The sequence below is a fragment of the Chiloscyllium plagiosum genome, chromosome 4 (assembly GCF_004010195.1).
Source record: "Chiloscyllium plagiosum isolate BGI_BamShark_2017 chromosome 4, ASM401019v2, whole genome shotgun sequence".
Taxonomy (NCBI): Eukaryota; Metazoa; Chordata; class Chondrichthyes; order Orectolobiformes; family Hemiscylliidae; genus Chiloscyllium; species Chiloscyllium plagiosum.
Genome location: NC_057713.1, coordinates 63,632,967 through 63,659,709, shown reverse-complemented (window position 1 = coordinate 63,659,709; position 26,743 = coordinate 63,632,967). Strand labels below are relative to the sequence as shown.

General features: G+C 39.7%; 1 protein-coding gene across 1 annotated transcript in view; it reads left to right on the top strand.

Annotated features, from left to right (window-relative positions):
* Positions 1-571: 571 nt before the first annotated feature.
* pcmtd1 (protein-L-isoaspartate (D-aspartate) O-methyltransferase domain containing 1) overlaps positions 572-26,743 on the top strand; it is a 78,211-nt gene continuing 52,039 nt past the window's right edge. The window contains exons 1-2 of the mRNA XM_043689336.1: positions 572-704; positions 16,140-16,328. The gene's annotated coding sequence lies outside the window, so the exon portion shown is untranslated. The remainder of the gene's footprint in view (positions 705-16,139; positions 16,329-26,743) is intronic.

Below are 26,743 nucleotides of genomic sequence, written 5' to 3'. Positions count from 1 at the left end.
GTGCAGTGAGCAGTGTGTCTGTGTACAGTGAACAGTATGTCTCTGTGCAGCGCTGTGAGCAGTGTGTCTGTGTACAGTGAGCAGTGTGTCTCTGTGCAGCGCTGTGAGCAGTGTGTCTGTGTACAGTGAGCAGTGAGTTTCTATGCAGTGCTGTGAGCAGTGTGTCTGTGTACAGTGAACAGTGTGTCTCTGTGTAGTGAGCAGTGTGTCTGTGTACAGTGAGCAGTGTGTCTCTGTGCAGCGCTGTGAGCAGTGTGTCTGTGTACAGTGGTGCCCCTGTGCGGTGGCAGTACAGTGAGCAGTGTGTCTGTGTACAGTGAGCAGTATGTCTCTGTGCAGTGCTGTGAGCAGTGTGTCTCTGTACAGTAAACAGTGTGCCCCTGTGCGGTGGCAGTACAGTGAGCAGTGTGTCTCTGTGCAGTGCTGTGAGCAGTGTGTCTGTGTACAGTGAGCAGTGTGTCTGTGTACAGTAAACAGTGTGCCCCTGTGCGGTGGCAGTACAGTGAGCAGTGTCTATGTGCAGTGCCTGCGCAGTAGAGGTGTTGGGGGCGGAGTCGGGGCCCTCAGTCACGTGACACAGTGTTTACATCCTCAGCTGTTTTGGAGTTGGAGTTGAGGAAGAGCGGTGGTTCAGCTGGAGCGACTGACCGAGCAGGGCCCCGAGGTTCGCGGCCTCATTGTCCCGGTCTAGCTCCCTGCACACGGTGGGTGTTGTGGGGATGTATTTGTAAAGGTGTGTGTGAAGAGCGCGGTGTTGCTGTCCCCGTCCCCCCCTCCCGGGTTGTCCCGGGCTGTCCCGGGCCGGCTGGCCTGGAGGTACTGACTCTCCCCGGTTGGAGCGGGCTCAATCTCCCCTCCCCCCCCCCCCCGGCCCGCAGCCTCTGCGGGAGGCCTGACGCCTGTCAGGGTGGCCCTAGGGTGATGGGACCAACGGGGTTGTAGGCCGGACTTGTGAAGAGTGTGGGGAGCTGACAGGATGTGTCTCCTTTTGTCTTTATTTGCTGCACGATGCCACAGACAGATGATCAGCTGAGCCCAGTAATCGCGCTCTGTCTGCCCACACTCACCAACTCTGAACTCTCCTCAACTCTGCCAGCGTTAACTACTCACTGCCTTTGATCTCTTCTGGAGGAAGTACTCATCTCGCCTTTTCATAACTGGCTGTGCTTTGTTATACTTTTCCAAACATTGAAGCCCTGAGCAGTGAACTTTGCATTTGAAGTGCCACGGTTTCTGCTAATGTCGTCATTGTTTTTTCGTGGTAGCGATCTCTAATATGGTTTGCTGGGAGTTAAAGTTTTAAAGAGCCTTATTTACCTATTTAACTATTCGCATAGTAGTCAAAGCAAACATTCGGGGAGAGAAGGTTTTAAATACCGCTTTCCATTATTTGTGCAGTTGAACTGGACAATCGACATGTTTTCTTTTTGTCTGCAGGTTTGAAGAAAAGACCGACGTAGGAATGGTGCTGATTTTTATTTTAAAAACTTTGCTTGAAATTTGCTTCCAAGTTTTTTGCTTGTATCTTGCAATGTTATGTTACTGTTAATCATACAGTGTGAGGAAGGACAGAAGATCTCCTCTTTGGTCTCGACATGACTGGGTTTTGTGCATATTTATCTAAAACTTAAAAATACTCTTGCTGTACCTTGTTGAATTCATGGTTTGGAGATGCAGGTGTTGGACAGGGGTGTACAAAGTTAAAAATCACACAACACCAGGTTATAGTCCAACAGGTTTAATTGGAAGCACACTAGCTTTTGGAGCGATGCTCCTTCATCAGGTCGCTCTGAAAGCTAGTGTGCTTCCAATTAAACCTATTGGACTATAACCTGGTGTTGTGTGATTTTTAACTTTGTTGAATTCATGTTAACTTGTTGTAAAAGTTGTTTCACAACCCCTAACTTGGTAAACAAACTGCAAGAGTCCTTTTGATTCTTTGGAAATGGTGTGTAAGACCCTGTGCTAAGGTTGAAATTCATTTAGCTACCTCGTGATCATGCTAGTAATGTGCACAGTGTCATTTCTCTTTTTGTAGAAGAGTTTGTGAAGAAAATTATAATTGGGATTCAAGTAAAAAACAATTATTTGTTTGGGTATTAGAAAGCTGCAGCAAGTCCAAAGGTCTTTGGTTGTAACAACAATGAGGAAACAAGAAAAAACTACAAAGGGCCACTGTTTTTGCTTTGATTTCTGATGTAGAGCTTCGCATGTTGACACACACATTGGAACATTCCAGTTCTTATTATTGACATCCCAAAAATTGGATTGTGCACCTGCAGCTGAAGGGGTGCACAACCAGAAAAGTAGTCCATATATAGAGAGGAAAAAACAAAGCCTCATTACAGAACTTGAAGTGGTGTTTGTGGTGTTGCTTGTTTTTTTTTGTAATTTTCAAGTTATTCCTTTTTTTTTTGCTGTATGGAAGCAAAGCTGTCCAGAAGAACAAAGAAAAATATCTCAATACTCGAGTTAAATATGGAAGTAGAAGGAGAACAATGACTAGTGTCTGAAAAATAGTGTTCTTGGGGTTTGTCTCTGAGCAATTCCATATCATTGAACTTCTTTGAGAATGTTATATTTACTTGCTACTCGACTATGTATATTAATGAAGAGTTTAAAGCATTATGGAAAGATTGAAGCTGGGTAAGAAGTGTCGTTACTCAAAATGGAATGTAAAATAAATACACTTCAGAAAAGGTTAGTTTACAGAAAATTAGTTTGAAATGATACTGATAAAAACTTTACTCGCCCATAGGCTTTAGGCATGTGAGTAGGATAGATTGGGCCCAAGACATAGTATTCTGCTGAAAAATGCACAGTGACATTGACATCATAAATTAAGAAAACCTTTGAAAGTATAGATGTTTTATACAAGACATGGTGTATTATTTTCTGAATATGCATGATTGCATGTATAAATTATGTTACTGCAGTCTTTTGGGCAGTATGCATTCTGTGTTCTGTTCGTGATTTTTCCAAAAGTATTTTTGTGGAGGTGACATCATATTCTAATCATAAAGCTTCACGGAAACCTAATTGAAATAAATAAATGTTCTTACTACAGAAGCATGTTCTGGCAAAAAAAATTGTTGCTTCTAACTTTTTCTGTTTTTAAATCCATGCTATAAAGGAATTGTGTTATAGAGAGCCTCGGGATATCGTTTGTAAGGTATCTCAGAAATTTATTTAATCTGTTGCAGGTAATTATTTTGTGTTTAAATTGTGGATAAAAATGCGTTCATGGTGGAACTAGAGAATTCACTTTGCACTTTGAAGGCGAGGGGAGTTTATGGATGCAGTTTCCTTGGCCAAGAATAAAACTAAACATTGCACTTTGTTTAAATACAAATCCTTTATTGCACTATAGTAACTAACTTTCTGGTTTAAATTAATACAGTTAAAGCCTTAGACTGGTATATTATCAACTTTCAATATTGGAACAGAAATAGGCCATTCAACCTCTTCAACCTATTTTCTCATTGAATTACAACATAGCTGATCTGTACCTCAAATCCATTTATAATTTGTTCCATTTTTCTTAATACCCTTGCCCAGCTAAAATTGGTCAGTTCCAGGTTTGAAGATTCTAATTGACTGAGCATCCACTACTGTTGTCAGTGACAATACTGTTCCGTGTATATTCTGATGATACCCAACACTGCTTTATGACTATCTCTTGATTCTCCATTGTCTGTGAATTAGGATTACATGTTTGGTGTCAGAATTTTGTTTTGAACAGAAATTCCTTCCAATTAAACAGTGGGAAGACTAAAATAATCTGATAATTCTAGATTTCCAGCAACTCTGGCTGGTCACTTGCTTTGTGCCTCTGTCAACTTGAGCTCATTGCAATTATTACTGTCAGTCTCCTAATCAGCACCAAGTTCACTTCATCCTTTCCCCTATGTTTGCTGACCTGTGCTAGCTCCAAATCTGGCAGTGTCTTCACTTTAAACTTGCTATTTTTGAATCCTTCTGTGGCTTTATACTTCCTTATTTTATGTAAACTCCTGCCTACAATCTTCCGAGATTTCTATCCCTAAACTCTTCTGGTTCTCTTCCTTTTAAGGCACTCCTTAAACTTGCCTCTTTGACCATGCTTTTTGTCTGTTCTAATATTTGCTTATGGCTTGGTGCCAGATTTTTATTTGACAGCACCAATGAAGTGCTTTGGGGTGTTTTATTATGTCCGAGCTACTATATAATTGCAAATTGTTGTCAACGCCTAGATTTCCATTGTGTGCTATGTAGAGAAACTACTTCCTTACTTTTCACTCCAAAACAGCCTGGCTACAATCTTAAGATTGTACTTTCTTGTCTGCGTTCTCTACTACAGCAAATAGTACTTTCTAATTATACACTAATGAAATGTAGATGACTGGCTGAGCCAGCATTTCTTGACAATTGCTTGTTGCCCTTTAGAATGTGGTGATGAACAGTTGTCTTGACCCACTGCAATCCGTTTAGCATAGTTAAACCACAATGGCATTAGGAACGGAGTTCCAGGATTTTAAACCTATTATGTAGGGTGACGTCAGTGATATATTTCCAAGTCAGGATGGTAGGTGGTTTGGAGGAGAAGGTGGTGATATTCCCATGTAATTTCTGCCCTTGTCTTAGTAAATGGTGGTGGTCATAGGTTAGGAAGGTACAGTCTGAGAGGCCTGGTGAATTTCTGCAGTGCGTTTTGTAGGTAGTACACACTGATGTTACTAAGCATTGTTGGTGAAAATAACAGATATTTATGAATGTGGTGCTAATCAAGTGGGCCACTGTAGTCTTGGATATTGTCAAGCTTCTATAGTGTTGATGAGTTCAGCTTCAAACCGACAAGTCGGGAGTATTCCAATACACTCCTGACTTGTGCCTTGTAGATGGTAGGAGGTGAAAGACTTGCAGGGTTCCTAGCTTCTGGTCTGCTCTTGTAGCTGCAGTATTTATATGGCTAGTCCACTTCAGTTTCTGGTCAGTGGTAACCCCAGGATGTTGATAGTTGAGGATTCAGTGATGGTAATGCCATTTAATATTGAGACATGGTTGGATTCTCTTTTATTGGAGCTGGACACGTGGGTGGCCTTATTGTTATTTGCCACTTTTCAACCCAAACCTAGATATTATTCAGATCTTGCTGTATTTGGATTGGGACTGCTTCAGCACCTGATGAGTCGCAAGTGGTGCTGAACATTGATTAAACAACGAACATCCCCACTCCTGAATTTATGACAGAGGGAAGGTTATTGATGAAACAACTGAAAATGTTTGGGTCTAGCACACTCCCCAGAGGAACACCCTGCAGAGAGCACAAGTCAACAGGATTACTGTTGGAATGTTGTCAGGGCTCATAGCTTTTGGTTGTATCTAAGTGCCTCCATCCAATTCTTGATTGAATTGAATTGTCTAAAGATTGACATCTGTTATGCTGGAGACCTCCAGAACCAGCCCAATCATCTCTGAGCGCTTCTGGCTGAAGATTGTTGCAAATGCTTCAACCTTCTCTTTTGCCTCAGTGTTCTGGGTCCCCTGTTATTGTGATGGGGGGAATATTTGTGGTGGTGTTCCCTGTGATAAGTTGTTTAATTGTCCACCACTATTTACAACTGGGGTGTGATGGCAGAACTGTTGAGCTTTGAAATGATCCGCTAGGTGTGGAATCACTTAGTCCTGTCAATCACTCTTACTTACACGATTTGCAGTCAAGTATTCCTTTTGTACCACTTTACCAGGTAGGCACCTCACTTTTAAGTAAACCTGGTGCTGTTCTTGACGTTGTCCTGCACTCTTTGAATCTGGCTCAATGTTAATGGTGGGGGATATTTCATGCAGTGAGGTTACAGATTTTACTTGAGTACAAGTCTGCTGATGACGGCCCACAGCACCTCATGGGTGCCTAGTCTTGAGTTGCAGTATTTATTTGAATTTATCACTGTGATGATGCTCATTGACATAAAAGATTGCATTCTCAATGTGAAGGCTGGATGTCATCTCCATAACGACTGTGTGCAGTGGTCACTCTTCGCAAGACTTTCATGGATTGATGTAACTGCTGCAGGCAGATTGCTGAGAATGAAGTTTTATACTTTTCCTTCTCATTTGATTTCCCTCACCACCTGCATACTATACGAAGTCTAGCAGATCGTCCTTTAGGTTTCAACCAGCTCAGTTAGTAGTGGTGCTGGATGGTAAGTGCCCTTGCCAACCTCCGTGCATCTTTCAATTTGTACTCGATATGGAGGAACATTGATCCATCTGATGATTTGAGGGCAGGGGTAGGGGTTAAAAAGCAGGAGATTTCCATGTCCATGTTTGTTTTGATGCCATGAGACGTCATAGGGTCTGGAGTCAATGGACTCCTATGCTACTCCCTTCTGATTATATACCACAATGCTTCCACCTATGCTGGGTTTGTGCTACGTTGGGATGAGTCATACCAGGGATAGTGATGGTGATAGTGTGGTGTTTTCTAATACATTAGGAGAAAGTGAGGACTGCAGATGCTGGAGATCAGAGCTGAAAATGTGTTCCTGAAGAAGGGCTCATGCCCGAAACGTCGATTCTCCTGCTCCTTGGATGCTGCCTGACCTGCTGCGCCTTTCCAGCAACACATTTTCAGCGCTTTTCTAATACGTTATAAGTTATGATTCTATGAATGTTACTGTCAGGTTGTTGGTTGACTAGTCTATGCAAAACCTTTCCAAATTTTGGCTCTAGCCACTAGATATTACTAAGAATGATTTTGCAGGGTTGACAGGGCTATATTTGCCTTGACATTTTAATGCCAGGTCATCCATCTAATTTTAATTCTGATTTTTCCTTTATATTTGATATAACTGTAATGTCTGCTCGGCCATTTCAGAGGTCTGTCAAGAGTCAAAAATATTGCTATGGGGCTGGAGTCACACGTAGGCCAGACCAGACAAGGACAGCAGTTTCCTTCCGTAAGCATTGGCATAGTCAGCATTAGTCTTTTTAATTCCTGATTTTTATTGGATTCAAATTACACTCTCTACTGTTGGGGTATTTGTTGCTGGATCTGTAGAACATTACATGAGAGTCTGGATTTGAGTCCACTCTTCATTATAATTTTAGAGATCTCAACTTTCTAAGTTCAGGCAATGACAGCAAAGTTTATGCAACTCAGTACTTAATTTCTTTGTACAATAATCATCCAAGGATAATATATTTTCTGATGCACAAAAACAAATCCTGTTGGAAGTTGGTGGTGCAGTTTTAATGTCACTGGACTAGTAATCCAGTACTTCAGGCTAATGTTTGGTGAGTCTAGGTGTGAATCCCAGATGGTGAAGCATCATTTAATTTTTATTGTACTCCATCTCCATTGACAAAGGTCCGTATTCCTTTTTGATAAGGAATATCAAAATATGAGACACTTGTGTAGACAGATGTATTAAGTTAATATATTCTGCTCTATTGAAAATAGTAGCAATAAAGAACATAGTTATGAAAATGGGTAAGATAAAAATAGTATAATAATGAATAACTGCAGATGCTAGAAATCTGAATCAAAATCAAAGTGCTGAAGAAAATCAGCAGATCTAGCAGCATCTGTAAACTGAGTAAATGTTTGAGTCCACCGTTCCAACCATCAGAGTTAATATTAACTCTGTTTCTTTCTTTACAGATGATGGCAGACCCATTGAATTTATCCAGTACATTGTTCTTGTTTAAGGTTTTCAGCATCTGCAATACTTTTTTTATTTTGTTAAATCAGATCGTATTTGAGTAATTTAATAGGGTGAAGTTGGCATCGTTAATAGGAGGTTGATGAGAGTCTTACGGTTGCAAATCTTTTTCACAACGTTCTGCTTCGTAGATTTATTAGTAAAATGCAAGTTAAAATTACTGTGGCTGGTGCAGAGTAGTGTAAGATTGCCAGATGGACGGAAGTATACTTTTTTTTCCTCTAGCCTAGGTATAGGGATGACTGATCTTTCTTTCATGTATATAATATTAATGTCATTATAACTAAGCACAATTCTAACCTTTTTCTAACTGACGTAATTAAAGAGACCAATTAACAACAGACTTTAGGATAAAGCAACTGGTGAAAAAGAGACTACAGATGAAACTTGATATGTGTGAATTGACATAATGTAGAGAGGAGAGCTATAAGAGATAAATTTTACAGCGTTAAAAGGGTGTATGTTCATCTTCACTGAAGATGACAGGTCAAATTAGAAGGGTTTACACAATCCTTTTGACTTCATTAATATGGACAGAGTACAAAAACAAACACATTCTAATTAAGGTGGTACTGTGTCCAATTCTTTCTACCTTCCCTCAGGAACGATGTCTTAAGACCTTTTGAAAGAGGACAAATAGATTTCCTAGAATGGGCTCAGGGATGAGGAAGTAGAAAATGTGGATTTTATTTTTCTCCTTTTGAGCAAGGAAAAAATAGTGTTGAAAATCTTAAACAGATTTGATAGAGTAACTAAGAAAAATTGGTTCCAGAGAATAATTACTTATGTTTCCCAGCCTTCTGTCAGTGAATTAACAGATGACTGTGATTGGTGAAAGGACCAGAAGTAACATGAGGAATCTTTTCTTCTCTTGTTTGCATTGTTGTGATCTGCAATATACCTGACAGTGGAAGTAGACTTAATGACCTTTACAGTGATTGGATATATACATTAGGCAGGGAATTACAGGGTTAAAGGAAGAGAGTGGAGGTGGTGATCTTCAGGAATTTGATTGGGTAGTTCTAACTGAAGCAAGATGTGCTGATTGGCCTCCTTCTGTTATCTATATTCTGATTCTACCTGTACTCTTAATCTTTAGTGATATGTACGCTTTTACCCCTCCTGACCTCTTAGTCTTCCGCTATCAAGGAAGCATTCTGATTTGTTCTCTGAACTAAACAGAGACTCGTCAAGGTGAATCTGAACTAGCGCTATCTGGCATTTTTGTTCTTTCTCTCCATTATAAAAACAGATACAATATTTGCATATGATAAGTAAACAATTTTCTTATCATTTAATTATAGTCCTTGCCATTACCTTTAAGTTCATTCATAGGAAGTGGGTGTTGCTGGCTAGATGTGGTGAAGGTGATGGTGGGCCACCTTCTTGAACCACTGCAGTTCTAGGGGTGTAAGGACTCACAGTAGTATATCGGGAGTTGGTTGGTTTTGACCTTGTGATCATGAAGGAATGGTGATGTAATTCTAGGTCAAAATGGAGTGTTGCTTGGAGGGGATCTGTATGTGCTCCTGTGCGTTTGCTGACCATGCCCTTATAGTTCTTATAGAGCATAAATGTGGAAGATGTTGTCAAACAAGCCTGGATGCGTTGATTTATATAGCCCATATTATACTTTGCCACTGTCATTTTCATTATTATATTTCTTTTTTTTTTCAGTGTTGGTTTTCATATCTCTTGTCTTTGTTTTACATTGCTTTGCCATATTTATTGCCATTTAATGCCTATTCCTCTTGTGCTGGATTTCCACTTTTCTCATCTATGTAAGTCATACTGCCTCATGATTTCTTGATTAACTACACATATAAAGGCTTTACCTTTTGGGGGTGTGTGTATAGGCTTTATATTGTAACAAATACCTATGGAGTATTTACCATTGATTTGTAAAATTACATGTTAACACTTGAAACCAATTTACTATACTCTTGTTAGCTTTGACAAAGGGTCAGTTAGACTCGAAACGTCAGCTCTTTTCTCTCCTTACAGATGCTGCCAGACCTGCTGAGATTTTCCAGCATTTTTTTTTGGTTACTATACTCTACTGTCTGCATTCTTTGAGCCTCTGTAAAATGTCTGTGACTTCCTCGTTCAAACCTATCTTCAAATTGAATCATATTGACCAAGTCTTTGTCAAAATAATGGTGAGGCTGATGGCCTTCATCTTATAAATGTGTAGGAACTGCAGGAACTTCGTGAAAATGTTAATTTGGTTTCTGCTTTGCCATTAGATTGCATTGAGTGGTCTAAAATTGCTGTATTTACTTGGGAGAGTTAGAACTAAACTTGCGATGCAAAGTTAAACCACATAATTGCAAGTCCAAGCACTACTTAATAATTTGGCATCTCATCAAAAATATTCATTGAACTATGATTAAACAGTAACTGTGTACCATCTACAAGATGCTTTACAAAAATCCAGTAATGTTTCTTCGACAGCACCTTTCAAACACATCACCTAGAAAGATAAGGGTAGCAGATATTTTGGGATGATATCATCTTGAAATTCCTTTCCCAGCCATTCACTATCCTCTTTTGGAAATATATCATCATTCCTTCATTGTTCTCTGTTAATATCCTGGAACTCCACCTCTAATTGCTTTTTGGTTGTGTTTGAACCAAATGGACCATAGCTGTTCAAATAGACAGCTGAACACCTTCAAGGGCAAGTAAGGCTAGTGCAGCCAGTGAAGCACAGAACCTGAAATTGAACCTTTAAAAAAATAATTGCCAGAAATCAATTTCTCCCAAACTGAAAATATGACAATGAAACTTTTATTACTTGTTTGAAAAGATCATAGAAATATAAAATGTAAACGTTTTATTTTCGTTCTTCATTTTTCTCACACTCATAATCTCTACCTGATTTTATTTTTCCCTTTTTGTTCTCAGTTTGACATTGAATTCAGGCACTCTAATTTATAGTTCCTATGTAACCCTGCTGTTTATTTCTTAAACTTGAATTTGTTTAACTAAGTAGATAGAATTATTGCCAATGCCTGCCTCTTTCACCAGACTCTTATTTGCTCTTTCTCAGTCAATTGTCTCTTGCACAAAATTCTACTAATGATAGATTCTTCCTCATGTCCTGGCTCATTATGACCATGGTTTGAAAGATATTGCCAGCTTGTTAAGCAATTCTGGTTTAGAACTAAATAAAAAGATAGGAAAATAAAATGCTAGAACCTACTTAACAGGTCAGTTTTTTTCTTAATCTTATGACTTTAAAGGCTGAGAAAAGAGTGATCTACTCGGAGTGGGGCATAAAATCAATCTAGCAAGCAGCTAGAAGTTCTGGATCATGCTTGCGGACTAAACATCTTCCCTGTAGTCACCAGTGAGTACAGAGTACACAGTTGAAAGAAGTATGACTAACTCACTTTGTTTTTTATTTGTATGTGTGAAGTGAGCAGCAGATGCTCACTGCAGATGCTGGAGATCAGAATTGAGAGTGTGGTGCAGGAAAAGACTGCAGGTCAGGCAGCGTCCGAGATGCAGGAGAATTGATGCTTCAGGCAGAAACTCCATTCCTGATGTAGGGCTTGTGGGCTCGGGGCTAAGAGATAAATGGGACGGGGTTGGGACTGGGAGGGATGGTAGCTGACAGTGCAATCGGTAAATGAAGGTAGGGGAGAAGGTGATAAGCTAGAGAGAAGGGTGGACAGGTGAAGAGGACGTTGCTGAAATAAAAGCTTCAGACGGGAATAAGGTGTGGGAGAGGGGAAATGAGAAAACTGGTGAAATCCACATCGATCCTGGGTGGTTGCAGGGTCCCAAGGTGGAAGATGAGGTGTTCTTCCATCAGGCGTTGGGTGGTTCGGATTTGGCGATGGAGGAGGGCGAGAACCTGCATGTCCTTGGTGGAGGGAGGGGGAGTTGAAGTGTTCAGCCATGGGGTGGTGGAGTTGGTTGGTGCTGGTGTCCCAGAGATGTTCTCTGAAATGATCCTCAAGTTCGTGTCCTGTCTCCCCGATGTGTGGTCTCCTCTACATTGGGTGCAACGGATGCAATAGATGACTTGTGTGAAAGTACAGGTACATTTCTGTCTGATGTGGAAGGATCCTTTAGGGCCTTGGATGGAGGTGTCGATGCTGGTTTTGCACTTCATGCTTTGGCAGGGGAAGGTGCTGGAAGTTGGGTGTGGGCTGATGTGGGGTGTGGAGTCATGGAGGGAATGATCTCCTAAAATGACAATGGAAGAACAGTGATACACAGGTTGGGAGTTCTTTATCCCAAAATCTCAGGACGAACTTGCTTTCAGTACAAGGATATTTTCTGTTTGTGGGTCTACATATAATCCGTTATGTCCTTTTGTGGGGAAAAAAGTTTGCTTGTCCTGAACTGACCTTTTTTTTTTAAAAACCCCAAAAGGCCAAACTCTGCATGTCTACAGCTCCATTCAAGCTCCTTTTAGAGGAGAGAGAAACTTTACTTGGCCCAAATGAAGCTGAAAGTTTTTTTTCCCCAAAGTGCAAGACCTCAACATGTCTACAGGTCTGCTTGAATCTACTTCTGAAAAGACCTTTTGGTTTTTAAGTCTGTTTGATTTTTAGAGATACAGATAATGGATACCCGACCTGTAGTTCCAGGTCGGGATGGTGTGTGGTTTAGAGAGGAAATTGTAGGTGATGATGTCTTATTCAATTGCTATTCTTACTCTTCTAGTTGGTAGAGATATCATCCTTGGAAGTGCTGTTACTGGAGCTTGAATAGTTTAGTTCAGTGCATGTTGTAGTGAATGTTGAACGTGGCAGTTGGAGTGCAAATCAAACAGGCTTGCTTTCTCAATGTTGCTGGAGCTGCGTCCACCCAAGCAAGTGGAGAGAATTTCTTCACTCTCCTGCCTAATATGTCTTATACATATTACCATATTAACATTGTGATTCAACAACTTGAATTGTTATTCACAATACATATCAATGATTTAGATGAGTAAACTAAACATAATATCTCCCAAGTTTGCAGACACCACAAAGCTGGGTGAGAGGGTAAACTGTGGGGAGGATACAGAGATGCTTCAGTGTGATTTTTGACAAGTTGATTTGAGTAGGTAAATGCATGGCAAATAAAATATAATGTTGAAAAATGTGAAGTTATTCTCTTTGGTAGCAAAAGCAAGAAGCAGATTATTATCCAGACTGATTGATTTCTGGATGGCAGAACTTGCATATGAAGAGATATTAAAACCTTTAGGATTATATTCACTGGACTTCAGAAGAATGAAGGGGAATTTCATTGAAACTAATACAATTCTAACAAGACCAGATTAGATAAATGCAGGAAAGATGTTCCTGATGAGTGGGTAAATGCATGGGCATTTAAGTATCTAAGCAGTCATGAATAGTGCTAAACATTATGCAATCAACAGTGAACATTGCCTATTCAGACCTAATGATAGAGGGAAGATGGATGAAGCAGCTGGAGATGGTTGAACTTGGGATAAAACTCCTGCAGAAATGCCTTTTGACTGAGATGTTTGACCTCAAACAGTTACTACTGTCTTCCTTTGTGGTCAGCATGACTCTAACCAGCAGAAAGATTTCCTCCTGATACAAATTGACTCAAGTTTTACCATGGCTCCTTGATGCCATAGTCTTATCAGATGCTGCCTTGTTGTCAAGCATGGTCGCACCTGCCTCTTCTCTGGCGTTCAGTTCTTCTGTTGATTTTTTTTTGGATCGAGGTTGTAATGAGGCCAGGATCTGAGTGGCACTTGTGAATTCAAAACTATTTTATGTTAACCATTCCTTTGCAAGTGCCGTTTGATATACTATTAATGACTTGTTGAAAATAGACCGTTGGAACGGTAACTGGTCAGGTGAGTTTGTCACTCTTTTTGTGAAAAAGATTAGCCATCTTAGGTACCTAGGTACAGATTCTTAAGTACCAATTCTTAGGGCAAAAAATAGAAAAATAAAGAAATAAAATGTCCATCAACAAATTAGGAAAAATAGAGAAAAATGAGTTCCGAATGACAGTCCTATCAGCTCAGACGGCACCAAACTTCACCTTGAGGCCGGGAGTCCAAGTCTACGATGGGGCCTGGAGTTTGCACTGGAATGATCATAAACTCTAATAATTGGAAATACAATATCTTCTCTTTTGCATCTTCTTTCACCTGCGGTTGCTGTGGAAAGAGATGCAGTTGGTCAAAGAATGGATAAAAGTGTCTTGGAAGAAGAATCCCTTTGGATTACAAAGACAAGGGTAAAGATATTTTGAGGAATCATACTGGAGATGCTAGGAATGGTAGAGATCTGTTGAATGTAGAGATTGATGGAGTGGAAGTTGAGACCAAAGGTAACTCTGTTGGGAACGAGGGACATTTTTAACAAAAATGTGGAAATTACTCCACATATGGGCAAGGATCCTGTCAGCAATGGTAAAGGGAAATCTCAATTGGTAATAAAGGAAAGCATATTGAGTGCAATGGTGCAGAACATAGAACATAGAACAATACAGTACAGAACAGGCCCTTCGGCCCACGATGTTGTGCCGAACATTGTTCCTAGCTTAAACACCTATCCATGTACCTATCCAATTGCCGCTTAAAGGTCACCAATGATTTTGACTCTGCCACTCCCACAGGCAGCGCATTCCATGCCCCCACCACTCTCTGGGTAAAGAACCTACCCCTGACATCCTCCCTATACCTTCCACCCTTCACCTTAAATTTACATCCCCTTGTAACACCCTTTTGTACCCGGGGAAAGAGTTTCTGACTGTCTACTCTATCTATTCCCCTGATCATCGACTCTTGAATTCAATCCCTCTGCTAATGAACGCTAATACACCATCGGCCTTCTTCCAAGCTCTATCCACCTGAATGGCAACTCGCAAAGAGCTATGAACATAGATGCCAAGATCCCTCTGCTCCTCCACCTTACTAAGAACCCTACTGTTAACCCTGTATTCTGCATTCTTATTTATCCTTCCAAAATGGACAACCAAACTTGACAGGGTTGAACTCCATTTGCCACTCCTCAGCCCAGCTCTGCATCATATCTAAGTCCCTTTGCAGCCAACAACAGCCCTCCTCACTATCCACAACTCCTCCAATCTTCATATCATCTGCAAATTTACTGACCCACCCTTCGACTCCCTCTTTCAAGTCATTAATAAAAATTACAAACAGCAGAGGCCCCAGAACTGATCCCTGCAGAACTCTACTTGTAACTGGGCTCCAGGCTGAATATTTACCATCTACCATCACTCTCTGACTTCGACCGGTTAGCCAGTTCTCTATCCAACTGGCCAAATTTCCCACTATCCCATGCCTCCTGACTTTCCGCATAAGCCTACCATGGGAACCTTATCAAATGCCTTACTAAAATCCATGTACACTACATCCACTGCTCGACCCTCATCCAATGTTGATTATTAAATAACCTGGTTGGCATTTAACTGGGTAAGGCATTTAAATTTAAATTGTGACCATGTGGTGGGATGAGAGAATGGCAGTGCACTCTCCAACCTCAGTCATAACATAAAATTGGAGGCTTTCACAATAACTCAAAGCCAGAAATGTGTAATTGGAAGTGTAATAATTGAAATGTATAAAATGAAAAATGTTAACTTTCTTGTGCATTAGCATAAAGTATACAATACCAGGATGGCGTTATCAATTGCTGCGACCTTCTGGAGATGGGAGCTTTATCTCTGAATGATTTGGGGAAAAAAGTTATCAAAGCTAGGCTAATTCAATTAGCAAAAAGGTTGGAGTTAGAATTTAAAGTAGATGCAAAGAAAGCAGATAAAATTCAAAATATAGAAGAGTTTTTGAATGCAATTCAGATGGAAATTCAGTTGAACTAGCTAGAAATCAAATGCAAATGAAGCAAATCGAAATAGAAAAGGAAAATTAAATACCAAAACTTGAACAGGAAATAGATTTAGGAATGATAAATTTCAAACTTGAGGAAAAGAAAATAGTATTTCAGAATGAGGAAAAGATTCTTTCTAGACATTCAACCTCCCTCGTCAACCAAGGTTCCCTCACACGACCATTTCTTTCCTGCCTGACAGGTACATACGTATCAAGGACACGTTGTATCTGTTCCTTGAAAAAGTTCCACATTTCCACGACATCCTTCCCTGACAGCCTATGCTCCCAACTTATGCTCCTCAGATCCTGTCTTACAGCATCGTAATTACCCTTCCCCCAATTGTAAAACCTACCCTGTTGCACGCACCTATCTCTCCATAACCAAGGTGAAAGTCACAGAATTGTGGTCACCATCACCAAAATGCTCACCCACTAACAAATATGACATATGCATTGAAGTCTGTTTTTGCTTTGTGTATAATGTATATGTTATGCATTACTGTACTACAATTTTAACACAAGTGTAATCTACACAGACATGCTCACGTACATATTTTAATTGCTAATATTAGAATTTGCTTTTTTTTTTGTTGCAGTGAGACAAGCAGTAGTGCTGTAGAAATGCTCCCACGTTTATCTCAAATTCAGTTTTGGGAATCGCTTGCATTGGCTTTTGGAGGTGGAAGTGGATCCAGTGTCTGCCTAAATAGACTTCCTATTTGCTGTACATACTAACCTAACTCTGCTTCACATCAATTCTGAGAATAATCTTCATTTACTTCAGCGTAAGTTTTGCAGCATATTCAATCCATTGTATACTGATCTTGATATTTTCACAATTTAACTTTATCTTGTTTATAGTGTACCAATATTGATTTGTAGACTATGTACTTCTCTTGTACTAAGCATTTATGAATTGAGTATCTAACTACTTGTCATTCATGCCAATGTGGATTACATTCCAAATTACAACTGTAAGTCATTTTAAATTGCATTCTGCTTTTGCTGTGACCAAACTTAAGACTTCTCACTTTATGTGCTTGATTATATGTTGCCTCTATCAATTGAGAATTAGAGATTTTAAAACTAAAGCTGGCCAGAATTAACAAGTTAAACCACAGTGTCAAGGAGAATGAAGAAAATGGAGAGAACAGATGGGGAAATGCCAATCAAAGCAGAAATGTGGGTTTTAAGAATACAAATTAGAGTCAGTGGTTGTAACAGGAGAGGTTTAAAACTGATAGTGGTTCTTTTTTTTTTTAATGCTATCTGGCTATATTATTTGGAAGGAAGATAAAGTTAATTTGATAATTATCTTGTAAGTACATCTAGTGTTGTATGTGAAAGGCAAGGTGAGGCTATGGACTAGCGGTATTATCACTAGGCTATTAATCTAGAAACTGAAACTAATGTTCTTGGGACTTGAATTCTGCCACAGCAGATGGTGGAATTTGAATTTAATAATAATCTGGAATTAAAAATCTAATGATGACCATGAAACAGTTGCTGATTGTCAGAAAAAAAACCCATCTGGTTCACTAATGTCCTTCAAGGAAGGAAATCTTTCAAACCTTCCCCAGTCTGGTCTACATGCGACTTCAGACTTTCAGCAATGGTTGACCCTTAACTGCCCTCTGAAATGGCCCAGCAAGCTACTCTGTTCAAAGGCAACTCAGTGTTGGCAATAAATGCTAGACAGCCAGCAACACCACACTCCACGAATAAATTAAAACAAAAACTTGTGCAATGTAGCAAAGCTACTATTATTTTTGTGCATCAATAATATGCTCAAGTCTGAGTAAGTCAGAGACTCTGGAGGGGTCCAGTTTGCTTACCTGTATAGTCAGCCAGGAAAAGTTAAGGGATTAAAACCTGCTCTGACTCCTGAGTAACTATCAAACATCCTCCATTCCAGTGCCCTGACTATCCACAGCTGTCTACCCTATTCTCCTGCCCACTGCATGCTACATTCTCTCCTTGTCAAAAGAAGCTTTGGAGCTTCAAACATCTGAATACATCAGTTAGTGCTGTGAAGAAAGGGTGGATGCTTTGACCTCCAGTGTTGATCCTATGTTGGAAGACTTTCACAATAAGGTGCATTCCATGTTTCTCAAGGCTTGAGTCAGAATTTCACCAGAAACAGGATCAGGAGTGGCAATCTAACAGCAATTTGGTCCAAAACTATTGTGATGACAAGTTTGCAGATGACCTTGCTTGATGAAACTGAGAAAAACTACATAAATATTTTAAAATGGTTTAAAAGTTCAATATTTGTTCCTAATAAATAGGATTGTTGAGATGGCAGCTCTCTTGCAATGCCAGCCTGAAAATTGCTGTTTTGTTTCTAAGTAACATAGAAAATTGGGCAGGAGTGTTTGCCAAAATTACAGCCCACAAAATGTTGTGCTACCCATGACCTGTTGTGCACTTCTGAATGTTATGCAGTAATGACAAATTGGGTATATCAAATGAGGAAGTTGGTATTGTAAAGCTACTGATTTTGGTTAACTTTTGTAGTACCTGATTGCAAATTCTCCCACATGTTGGAACTTGCAAAGTAAATGTTGAAACAAGTGGAAGTGTTGTTTTCAAACCATTGTGTTCAGGGTGTCAGTCAGCATTGAAGCTGCAATAAACAATTTTTTCGTAATTTCTAATTTTTCCCTAAACTAAATTATTTTAGCCTAGATCCATACTGTGCAGTGCTTGAAATGACTAAGTTAAATCTGCATACCGTATGAGTGATGGAGCAGGAATTTGATCAGGGTGAAAGAAAAGTATGATTCACAACATGAGGTATCTTTTTTTGATAGCCAATGTTTTCACCTATACATAGATCCTTTTTTCTACACCATAAATTTTAATGTTTGATATTTATATCACTTGAATCTATAAACAACCATCCCTTTTCAATGATGGGAGAGCCCAGCACATCAGTCCAAAGTTTAAAGCTGAAGAATTTGCAACAATCTTCAGTGCCAAGAATCCATCTCGGCCTCCTCCAGAGATCCTAATGTCCCAGACACCAATTCAGTTCACTCCATGTGATGTCACAGAATGTTTGGAGGCATTGGATACTGCAAAGACTATAGCCTTAACAACATTCTGATAATGGTTGGGAAGACCTGTGCTCCTGGGCTTGCTACACTGCTGGTCAAACTGTTCCAGTGCAGCTATAATACCAGCATCTTGCAGACAATGTAGAAACCTTTTTTTCTTTAATTCGCTCCTGGAATGTGGGCCTCAGAGGCTGGCCAGCATTTATTGAGGGTGGTGACAGAGGGTGGTAGTGGAGGATTGTTTTATTGGAGTGGAGGCCTGTGATCAGCAGTGTTCCACAGGGATTGGTACGAGGTCCACTTTTTTGTTTATGATTTGTATGGGGATATAGGAGGCATGGTTAGTCAGTTTACAGATGAGCCCAAAATTGATGTCATAGTGGATAGTAAAGAATGTTATCTAAAATTACAAAGAAATCTTGATCAGTTACATCAATGGGCTGTGGAATGACCAATGGAGTTTAATTTGGATAAATGAAGTATTGCATTTTAGTAATACAAACAAAGACCGAGCTTATTAATAGGACTCTAGATTGTGTTGTAGAACAGAGAGACCCAGGGGTTCAGGTATATAATTCTTTAAAATTTGAGTCACAGGTAGACAAGGTGGGTTTAGCAAGCTTACCTTCATTGCTCTGACCATTGAGTATAGAAGCTGAGAAGTAATATTGAGATTGTACAGGACGTTGGTGAGGCCTCTACTCATGTGCAGTTCTGGCCTTTCTTTTATAGGAAGGATGTTATTAAACTGGAGAGGGTTTAGAGAAGATTTACCAGAAAGTTGCCAGGAATGGAGGGTTTGAGGTATAAAAATAGTCTGGATAGGCTGGAACGTTTTCCACTGCAGCCTAGAAGGTTGAGGGGTGGCCTTTTATTGAGGCTTATAAAATTGAGGGGCATAGATAAAGTCAATGAAAAGGTCTTTTCCTTAGGTGGGGGAGTTCAAAACTAGAGGGCATACTTTTAAGGTGAAAGGAGAAAGATTTAAAGAGGGCTTGATGGGCAACTTTTTTTTAATATAATGCTTCATGTATGGAATGAACAGCTAAAGGAAGTGGTGGATGCACATGTAGTTACAACATTTAAAGATTTGGATAAATTAATGAATAGGAAAGCTTTGGACAGATATGGGCCACGGAAGGATGTTGTGAAACTTGAAAGGGTTCAGAAAAGAATTTACAAGGGTTTTGCCAGGGTTGGAGGATTTGAACTATAGAGAGAGGCGCTGAGTAGGCTGGGGCTGTTTTCCCTGGAGCATCGGAGGCTGACTGGTAACCTTTATGGAAGTTTATAAAGTCATGAGGAGTGGGATGGGGGAGTCGAGATTTAGAGTGACGGGAAAGATATGAAAGGGACCTAAAGGGCAGCTTTTTCATGCAGAGGGTGGTGTGTGAATGGAATGAGCTGCTAGAGGAAGTGGTGGAGACTGGTACAACTACAGGATTTAAAAGGCAGCTGGATGGGTATTGGAATAGGAACGGTTAAGAGGGATAAGGACCAAGTGCTGGCAAATGGGACTAGATTTGGTTTGGATATGGACGATATTCATGGCATGGACGAGTTGGACTGAAAGGTCTGTCTCCATGCTGTATATCTCCATGATTTTATGACTCTATAACAGTCGGGAGGTGGGGTGAATTTAGTTTGGGAATGTGGTTGGCGTGGACTGGTTGGACCTCACCTGAGGCATGGTGACCCTTGGGTTAAATGTAGAACAACCCTATGATGGGGCTATGGTTTCTTCATTTATTCATAGAAGGCAGATACTAATCCTCTTCATGGCAATTATTTTAAATAATTCATCAGGGTTCTGACCCAAAACATTGAGTTGCCTGCTCCTGTGATGCTGTCTGACCTGCTGTGCCTTTCCAGCTCCACATTTTATCAACTTAGATTTCCATGAACTTCTCCTGTGCCTTGTTTGGACTGATTTTTTTTTTAAAATGTGCTTTGAGAAGACAATGGCAGATATGGCCACCTACTAAAACACTTTTCTAGCTCCTCTTCCTCTTCTGCCTCCCACTATGAATTGAGTCCTAGTCCATGCTGTCGCTGCTCAATATTTGTATGCTGTAGACTAAGAGCTATATTAACTATAGCATCTTTGAATGGTAGCAAGCACTCTGGCCAGAATGCTTGAAGCCAAAGCCAATCCTTTTATTTTTATTTACAGAACTACAGTAATTTAATTAATTGCACCAACTTTAAACAAGCTGAGAACCATCAAGCACTTCCACAGACTCAAATTACTCAATAACTAACCTTTGATAACCTCTAATACTAACTTGCAGCAAGATATAATTGTGGAATTTAAAGGAAAGAATATAATATCTGTGGAAGAGTCCAGCCTTCATAAACACTGGCTCATCAGCTTGGCAGAGATGGCCTGCAAGGTAAAGTTCATACCGTATATCTGTGACTGTTTCCTGGGGAAAATTCTGTCAAGTTGACCAGAGATAAAAGGTATTTCAGATCTAGTATTGCACAGTGAAACTAGGTAATCAGTAATCTCATAGTAACAGGTCCACTGGAAATCAGAGATCATAATACAATTGAATTTCATATGAACTTTGAAAGCAACACAGTCAGGCAAGTTTGGTTGAGGAAATAGACCAAAATGCATGGAGCTGATCAGTGGGAAGCATTTAAAGAAGCAATTCAAAATTTTCAAATTTATATTTATTAAAATACAAAAATTTAACAAAAAAAAGCTATCTGTGCTTAAGAAAGTTAAAAGATATTATGACATTTTTTAAAAAAAAGACCAAAAGATGGAGCAAAAAATAAAATGGTACATGAGAGGATTAGGAATGTTTGAGGCCAAAGAAAACCCAAAGTGTTGATAAGAATTGGAAAAATACAGAGTGAGTGTAATCTATCCAGGTAACGGGCTATAAAAATAACTTGTACAAACATTTAAAGATGAGAACAGCTAAAGTCCCTGAAACAGATGCAGGAGAAATCACCAGAAATGAGGAACTGGCAGAGACATTGAATAAATATTTTGTACTTGCCTTCATAAACAAATTACAGAGCAGAAAGAGGGCATAAACAAGGAACTAATGTGAATGAGGAAATTAAGGTAATTCGTAGAGGGGAGAAAAAAGGTACTGGAGAAGTTAAAGAGGCTCAGTTCCCCATGACAGCTTTCATCCTCAGTATTTCTTAAAAAAAAAAATGTTGTTGCAGAGAAAATTGATATGCTACTTGTGACTTTTCAGCATTCCCCATATTCTAGAACGGTTTCATCAGAGTAGGAAGTTAGCAAATATAACCCTCTTCATTTCTCAAGTAACAGTGGATAAAATGAGGGCGTACAGGTCAGTTAACCTACCCTCAGTTGATGGGAAAATGCTAGAAACACCTTTAAAGAAGTCTTATCAAAGAAAAATCTTATGATTAGACAAAGTGCAAAGTTACTATGTTTTGCAAGAGGGAAATCAGACTCAAACAGATGTAGAGTGTTTTTAAAGGATAAACTAATACTGTAAATAAAAGGACAAACCATTTATACTTAGCTGAAGGCATATGATAGGATGATACGTGAAAGGACAGCATACAAGATATGGGCTCATGGAGTTGAAGTACATCATGGGATAAAAATTAAAAATTTCAAAAATTTCGCAATTTTCGGCCAACTATCTGCAACAGCCCATTCAAATGGCACGATGGCTCAGTGGTTAGCACTACTGCCTCACAGCACCAGGGTCCCAGCTTCGATTCCAGTCTTGGGCGACTGTGTGGAGGTTGCACATTCTCCCCATGTCTGCGTGGGTTTCCTCCCACAGTCCAGAGATGTGCAGGTTAGATGAATTGGCAATTGTCTGGGTGGGTTACTTTTCGTAGGGTCGGTGTGGACTGGTTGGGCCGAAGGGCCTGTTTCCACACTGAATCTAATCCTAACCTAATCTAAATCAAATTATCTGTTCCAATTTGGACTTGCAAAGCCTGCGCTAGTCCAGAACCCAAAAACTTGGTTCAGGTTTCAGTCAGATATTATTTTTATTTTAAATGCACTGCCCAACTCCAACTTTAATTCTCCTGCTAGCAATCTTATGTACAGTTATCAGCATTCAGTATTGGACATACTGGGTAAGAGAGAACGCAACACAAATTCACCAGCATGACATCCGAGACTAAATGGCTAAATAGATCAGGGAGGCAAGCAAACTTCAAATTTCACTGTACGAGATCTCAAAGTGTAGACCAGCACTGAATTTATTGTTTTTCCGTTTGCTTTTCCCAAAACAGGTTCCATCCATGGGTTCCAATCTAAGAGGCGATTTTATTTTCCCATGGGCAAAATACTCTTGTGGCCAACACATCTTGGAGTGCAGGTTCATAGCTTCTTGAAAGTGGAGTTGCAGGTAGTTAGGATAGTGAAGAAGGCATTTGGTATGCTGTATTTTACTGGTCAGAGCACTGAGCGCAGGAGATGGGAGGTTATGTTACAGCTGTATAGGACATTGGTTAGGCCACTTTTGATTTACTGTGTGCAAGGATGTTGTGAAATTTGAAAGGGTTCAGAAAACATTTACAAGGATGTTGCCAAGGTTGGAGGGTTTTAGCTATATGGAAAGACTGAATCAGCTGGTGCTTTTTTTGTCACTGGAGTGTCAGAGACTGAGGGGTGACCTTTTTATAGAAGTTTATAAACTCATTTAGGGGTATGGATAGGGTAAATAGACAAGAATTTTCCCAGGGTGAGGGAGTCCAGAATTAAAGGTGTAGGTTTAAGGTGAGAGGGAAAGATTTAAAAGGGACCAAAGGGGCAACTTTTTCAAGCAGAAGGTAGTGCGTGTATGGAATGAACTGCCAGAAGAAGTGGTGCAGGCTGGTACAATTATAACATTTAAAAGGCGTCTGAATAAGTATATGAATAGGAAGGGTTTAGAGGGATGCGGGTGAAGTGCTGGTAAATGGGACTAGATTAATTTAAGATATCTGCTTGGTGATATCTGGATGAGTTGAACTGAAGGGTCTGTTTCCGTGCTGTACACCTCTGACTATTAGCACGATCCATTAAGGAATTAATGAATAATTCTTAGAAGTTACCTAGTTAGTCAGACGTGCGCACACTAACAGAAAATGTAATTGTGTAAGAGATATACATGTCACATTATTTCAAAATCCTATTGATACTTATACACTTTTAAATGTCTATCTTTAATGCGATGAATCAAATGAAACTGGACTGCCCTCTAGAGGTTTACATACTGTAAATCTGCCCAAGTAAGTTTAATTGCTAGGCACTTTGAAAAGTCCAGAGAACTGCCCCCATGCTTGCCGGGCTTCGAGTGAAAAAGGTAAGGTCAGTGAGGCCATACCAGATTCCTGGCCAAAACGGAGATGATTAACGACCTCCATCAATCACTTCCAAGCACCATATTATTATGAAAGTGACAGGAATTGATTTTACACACAACTGACATAATAAGCCTTCGTTCAGTATATTTTGGTAGCGAAAATCACCAGGGCTTTTATGAGAAAGTGTTGCAACTTCAATGACAAGTTATTTGCACAATTATTTTTAAGCAAACTGTAAATCAGCATTATTTGTTGTGTAATATATTATTTGCTGTGAGTCCTGCCACATGCCCGTGCACCACCTCCAACTTAGTGGCCAGTCGATAATCAGTTGACACTGATCCTTGTGTGGGGAATAATAATAAAGACCTTTCTATATTGTCTGTGAACTCTAACTGGATAAAGCTATCTTAATGATTGCAGTGAACTGTCCAAACCCTTAAATTCTAAAATTCCAAGTCTGGTTGAAATTGTTGATTTTCATCAAGTACCATACTTAATCTAAGCATTCCTGGGATAAAGATCAAATAAATTCACTCGAGTAGGCATATTCTCTAACTTTCTATTATTGGTGTTGTCAACAGGAAGCAAATACCCTGATGTAGCATAGAAATATACAAATATTAGTACAGACTAGAAATCCAAGCACAAAACATTGCTGATCAAAGCTTAGTATCAAGTTACATGTACGAAGAATGGCTACCTAAATGAAGAGTGCTGTTGGTACCAATGGAATCTCTCAATAGATGAGAAATATGCAAAAAGAAAAAAAATAATGTTTAATGATTGATTAAAATTTTTGGTAGTGAAAGTCCTTGCATGTCAACCTGTTACATTGCAAAAACACTTCACAAGAAAACGAGTCATGAAAATTTGAGTATGTTAAAGTAAGAGATGCGGTCAAAAAGACAAGTACAGTTAAATTGGCAGTAGTTAATTTGAATCATTAAGAAAGCCACATCATGACCAACTTAAAGTAAGTGTTGTAGCATTGTTCATGAAACCAGAATCAGCAATCTAAAGCAGAATTCACGCCTTTCGCCCTAGTTAATATTGCTTTTCGTAAACATCACAATTTTATTGATTCTGACTTTCAGCATCTGCAGTCCTTACTACCTGCTAATGGAAATCTGCTACTTATTGCATACAGATCGGCAACAAATTTGTTTTTATAATTCTTTAATTATATTTCAATTCATATGAAATTCAATTTTGTTATGACCTCTTATTTCCAGTGGACCTGTTCTTGACAAGATAGTTGAGAGTTCTGAAGTACAGACAGAAAAGTGGAAATGAGACCACAACCAGATCAGCCATAATCTTATTGAAGGATGGAACAGGCCTGAAAAGCTGGATTCATGCTCCTGCTCCCAAGTCCTACATTCCTATGACAGTGTCCAAAAGCTTGGTCAAACTGTTAGGTTTTCAGGGATGTCCAAAGGAGCAGGAGTTTGAAGTGTTTAGGGAGAAAATTCCAGAGTCAGCTGAAGGCATAGCCGCCAAACTGTTAAAATCAGAGATGCTTAAAAGACCAGAATTAGATGATCACCGATAAATTTAAGATTGTACAGTTAAAGAAGTAGGAGGAGAGATTACAAAAATCAAAGAATCCTGGAGATCTACAGCACAGAAATAAGATCCTCCAGCCCACTGCACCCATGCCAGTCAACTATTGTATTCCCATTTTCCAGCAGGTGGCCCATTGTATGAATTGGCATTGCAAGTGTACATCTAAATACCACTTTAATATTAAAGTATTTCTGACTATACCACCTTTATGGGCAGAGAGTTCCAGATTCCCACCACCCTATAAGTGAAAATGTTTTTCTCCTCTGTCCTCGAAGCTTCTACCCCTTACCTTAAATGCCCCCGATCATTGATCCCTCCAAGTGTTTTCCTGTCTACCCATCTATGCCCTTCAATTTTATACATCTGTCAGGTCCCCTCTCACTCTCCTCTGCCTGGAGGAAAATAGCCTCAATCTGTCCAATCCTTTTTCATAACTGAAACTCTCCAGCCTAAGCAACATTCGGGAAGGCCATTCAGTAAGGGTTTCTTGAATGGTCCAACTGGACCGGTTTTTTGGGTAAGAGCCTGGCCAGGTGAGTAAAGTTTCAGTGGGGAGCATTGTGGGAGTAGTGACCAGAATACCATGAGTTTTAAGATACTCATGGATAGGGATAATAGCAGTCCTTGGATGAAGGTGTTAAATTGGGGTAAGAAAAATTAGTGATATTAGGCAGAAACTGGAGAACTTTGATTGGAGGCGGTTGTTTGAGGGTAAATCCACATCGGACATGGAGTATTTCAAACAGCAGTGGACTGGAGTTCGAGTGGCACAAACCTGTGATAATGAAGGATAAGTATGGCAAGTTATATGAACCTTGGATGACCAGGGATGTTATTTCTTTGGTCAGAAAGGAAAAGGAAGCATACATAAGGTCTAGGAGGATGGGAACTGATGAAGCCCTTAAAGTATATAAGCAAAGTAGGAAGGAACTTAAACTAAAAGGGGTCATGAAAAGTCATTAGCAAATAAAATTAAGGAGAATTTTGGAAGGTCAAGGACAGGTGAAAATTATACGGTAAATGGCCGAACCCTTAGGAGTATTGATGTGTAGTGGGATTCGGGTATACAGGTCCACAGATCACTGAAGGTGGCAGCGCAGGTAGATAAGGTTGTAAAAAGGTTTATGGCATGCTTGCCTTGACTGGAAGTGGCATTGAGTATAAGGATAGGCAATTTATGCTGCAGCTTTATGGAACTTCAGTTAGGCCACACTTGAAATATTGCGTACAGTTCTGGTCACCATAGTACCAGAAGAATGTGGATG